The following is a 5196-nucleotide window of genomic DNA, read 5'->3' as shown; positions in this document are numbered from 1 at the left end:
CACTTTCATTTCCTTTAATTTGTATTTTGACCCCTCACTGTTTTTAAACCCTCTATTCACGTAGCCCGTGTAATCCCATAAAGTAAAATTTAAATGTTAGCATGTAGGTCAATCTTATCCCTAATTTAGAGATAGAAAATATATTTTTGATAGACTCTCGATTCAAGGAGTCTAGAAAAAAAGTAATGAGAAATAGCAAATAAGACCGTGAGGGTAACTATAACAAAATAAAATGATAGTCTGATACAAGAAACAATACATAATAACAGAAATAGAAGGACAAGAAGCTAAGGCATGATACTAAAAATATTAGTATGAACGAATAATGAGACAACATAGTGTAATTTATACTCTAATTCGTGTCCTCCGATCCACAGTTTGTCATATGTCATGTCTTCGGTAAACTGAAATTATGTCATGTCTTGTCTAATTACTTTTTTCTAATAATTCTTCGATATACCTATATATCTCACGAAAAATCCATAGACATCCTCTCACACCTCCACAACAAAGTATACAGACATTTCGTATTCACATGTTTGAACCATCTTAATTTTGTTTCCCGCATCTTCTCCTCCACAAAAGTCATTCTCCTCTTATTTAGGATATCCTCATTTCTAATCATATCTTTCCTAGCTGATCGTTAAAATGAATTTGTACTATAATTAATTTATTGTGTACTAACTTGGATAGAACATAACGGATACATAAAGATCAAATAAAGTATTACTATTGAATTGGATCCCTCAATCTCATCCATATTCCAATTAAACCCTTGGCAGAAAAATCTCATGTAGTATATTTATTAGGCAACGTGAAAATTCTAAGACTATCTCCGATCCACCTCTATTTTACTCTCTATTCTCTATATTTGGAAAGTGAAATAGAGAATGGATACTCCAATCCACCTCCAAATCACTCTCTATTCTTCAAATTTAGAGAGTTGAATAGTAGTTCTCCAAATTTGAAGAATTGCTATACTCTCTATTTCACTTTTTCAATATTTTATTATTTCCATTACTTTCTAATTAACATATTATTTTACATATAATTTCATTAATTAAATATCTAATATTCATAATTCTTTTTAAATATAATATAATATAATATTTTTAAAAATATATTATTTAATATATACTACTTTTATTTCAAATTAATAGTATTTTTGAATTTTTTCTAATTTTCATCAATAAAAAAAAATTTATTAATTTTCATTATAAAAAATACACAAAATTAAAATGATAAGATGAAAAATTTAATTTAAATACAAGATAACAATACAATACATAACATAATAATTTAAATACAAGATAAAATACAATACATAACATAATAATTAATTCGCAATGAAACAATAATCATATCGAAAAGATGTTGAACGTGCATTCAGAGTTTTGCAATTATTGCAGGACCGTCACGTTTTTTTGAGAAAGGAAGTGCTACATGATATAATGACTACATGTACTATACTGCACAACGTGATAATTGAGGATGAACGTGATCTTAATGCACCAATTCAAGGTGTCATAGAGGCTCCAACTCCCACGACAGAAATGGTGGTAGATGAAAGCGGTGTCGTAGAGGCTCCAACTCCCACGACAGAAATTGTGGTAGATGAAAACCTCCGGTTTGAACAATTTTTAGCTAGACATAAAAAAAATTAAGGACAAAAATGCTCATTTTGAACTCCGTAATGCATTAATAGAGCATTTATGAGAGCAACGTAATAATTTCGAAAATTGAGTGTTTATGTAATGTTTATGTAATTGTATTTCACTTTTATTTGAATTTGTCCATTAATTTATATATTATATAATATTTTCTTGCAATTTATGGTATTTAAAATTTTAGAATAAAATATAATTTTATATTAAATAAAAAATTTGAAAAATAAAACTTTGTATCACATGAGAATTATATAAAGTAATTATTGGAAAAAAGAAACAAATAATTTATATTATGAAATAAGAAAATAAGAATGAAATAGAAATAATAATATAATATTGAGGAGAGAGAAAAATATTCTTTTTTAGAAAGTAAAATAGAGAATTGGGTTGAAGTTGGTTGTCTAAAAAAATAGAAAACTCTATAATTAGAGAGTAAAATAGAGTGTAGGATTAAAGATGCCCGGATAAAAATAAGTTATGGATCCAAAATAATAATAACACGTAAAGATTATGAGTTTAATAAGAGTACATGTGTTAATATTATGTGTAAAAATCGCCCATAGGTCTCCTCCTCTTTGTGGACTGCTAAAGTCAACATAGACAGGGAATTTAAGATAAGAAAGACAAAGTGTTTGCAATTAATTAGTCTTGAAGACTTGAAAACTGAATGTGTTAATTGATCATAAACTCACAAAAAATTGGCTACTAGAGAATAGAGTAAAGGATTAAAATTGTCCTTTTATCTTTGAATTAAGAATCAAAGTAATTCTTGTGTTTTATCACGGAGCACTAATAGTCCTTCATGTTTCAACAATTAGTACACTTTTGATACTCTTGCAAACAGACTTCAATTCATAAAATATCAAGTCTCTTGTATTTACCAACACCAAGAGAATCAAAACTACATAGAACAACACTAAAATTTTAGCAAATCTTTACCGAAACTGCAGCAGAGCACCAACAATGCGTCAAAATAGCACCAAAAGTTCGTCAAAATAACATTAGAATTGCACCTAAACAGTACTGACAATGAACCATATTAGCTGGACTAAATTCACACTAATACAACACTATGGTTGCCCCAACATAGCAGCATAAAAGATAAAAAATTACACCAGAAAAATATCAAAACAACATTTGAATTACACCAAAACAGCAGCATCAGAATAACCCCTAAATCAGCATTAAACTTGCATCAACACCACCACCAGAAAGCACCTAAAACTGCACCAGAAACAGCACTAGAAAATCACTGTAACAGCTCCAAAACTGCACGAGAAAAGCTCATAAAACATACTCCAAATTTGCACCAAAACAGCAACAACATATTCGCACTAAAACAAATCAAAAATTGCACCAAAACTGCACCAGATTCTCACAGAAACTACACCAAAAAAGAAAAGAAACTGAAAAACAATAGCAAAATATTGTTTAAACTTGAAAAGCACACAATGATCCATTCTTTGCCCAAAAAAGGTGTAATTTTTTTTTATAATGTAACTCCACTTTGTTGGGTTTGTGTGAATTTTCCGAAGAAGAATTCATTTCTTCTCCTTGTCCTACTTCTCCCTATTTCATATTTTCTTGTTGAACTTTAGAACATCTTAGTCTAACCTGAAAGCACAATATATATAAATATTTATATATACTTTATATTAGCTAAAGATAATTAAATGATGAAATAATTCAAAAATGATGTTAAAAGATAATACAGGTAGTTTATCACAAACAGAATAAGCAGTTGTTAGAGTTTGTGTTAGAGTTGATCTCTATGTATTCAGGTTCGGACCTAGGTAGAGCCCAGGGGGTTCACCCGAACCCCCTCGTCAAAAAATTACACTGTATATATAACGTTAAATTCTGATTTTATGTGTATATATATTAAAATGAACCCCCTGAGATCAAAGGACAGACTTGGCTCAATGGATAAGTGGTTCATGTAGTGTCCCTATGTCATGGGTTCAAGTCCCAATGGCAACATATTTTCCCATTTTTAATATTAGCTTTGGAAAGTGGAACTTTTGGGCTTAGACCTTCTTCTTCTTTTTCATTATTTTTTCCTTTTATTCCATTTCTTCTTTTTAATTTATTTTTGTTTAAATTTATTAGACACATTTCTTTTTATTTTTCTATTTTATTCTTTTTATATCTATTATTCATTTTGTTTCAACGTAACTCTTTTTTCATATATGTTTTGAATAACTTTTTTTTTTAAAATGATGAATTATATTTAACTTGAAATTGAGATAGAAATATAGTTTATTTTTAAAAAAAATGTAAATTAGATGGAATTGAATGAAGAAACTTAAATATCGTCAACGTCCTTTTAAAAATATTAATTTAATAGAATTCATGAATTTTCTTTTATATTTTTAATTCTATTTTAGTGGGATGAAAACGAAACTTATTTGATTTATTCGTTATTTATTATTTTTTTTACAAATTATGACTAACCTAGTAAATTGAACTATATGACTAAAAAAATTGACGATGATATTTATTTATATTAATAATATGCATTATAATATTAGTAATTCTATTCTTACACACTTTTAGAGAATCTTGACGATTTTTATAGTAATATTTGATTGAATGGATATTAATTTAAATTTTTTTAAAAGTGAAAGTTAATTTAAATTTTTTAAAAAGTGAAATATAAAGTAAAACATTACAAAATAAAAGTATAAAAAGCACAAGAAATTTTAAGAATGCTCGATGGAGCATGATAAAAGTAAAAAGAAATGTTTAATACGGTATGATAAAGTGAGTTAAATTTAGCATGATAAGGTAAATATTTTTCTTCCCCGTCTCGCTTCCTTTTTCATCATTTAATTTTCATGTGATTTAGGAATTAACTTATGTAATACAGTCGATCCACTAAAATTCTTATCAATGCAACTTTGTTCTCGATATCTTTGATTAGCTTAGTCTTTACTCTTATGAACCAATGAAATATCTATGGTTCTTGTACAAAGAGCATGCCGAGGGGCTACTACGCTCATCGCGCACTTGCATTACCACCTGGACTTCTTCTTTATACTTCGAACCCCCTGAGCAAAAATCCTGGGTCCGCCACTGTATGTATTGTAGTTGTAATAGGATTGTAATTGTGATTATTCTATATTATAAATATAAGTCATGCGGGTGAGTAAACACACGCTTTTACATATCAATTTCTGTCTTTCAATAGCAGCTTCAGGCTGCACATCTTTAGTTTTGCAAGTCCTTTTGTTGTGACCAGACTTGTGGCAAGTACTACAATCTAGAGATTTTTGTTTCCTTTGCATCGTTGTTCGACTTGCTCCTACTTCATCATCTTCTTTTCTTCTAGGAATCATGGACATTATCAAGAGTGCCTTCTCGATTAGCCCAAATAGCTGCAGTTGCGTGCTTGCAAGGGACTCCATTTTCTACAAGTACATGTTCTCTTCTCCAAGTCCACTGCCTAATTATCCATGATACTAGCTCCTATAATTTCATAGCTCCATTGATTTGACTTTCTAGGAATATATTTTCCGGCTGCCTTCTA

The sequence above is a fragment of the Solanum tuberosum genome, unplaced genomic scaffold, assembly GCF_000226075.1.
Source record: "Solanum tuberosum cultivar DM 1-3 516 R44 unplaced genomic scaffold, SolTub_3.0 scf00010, whole genome shotgun sequence".
Taxonomy (NCBI): domain Eukaryota; kingdom Viridiplantae; phylum Streptophyta; class Magnoliopsida; order Solanales; family Solanaceae; genus Solanum; species Solanum tuberosum.
This window is presented reverse-complemented; position numbering follows the sequence as displayed.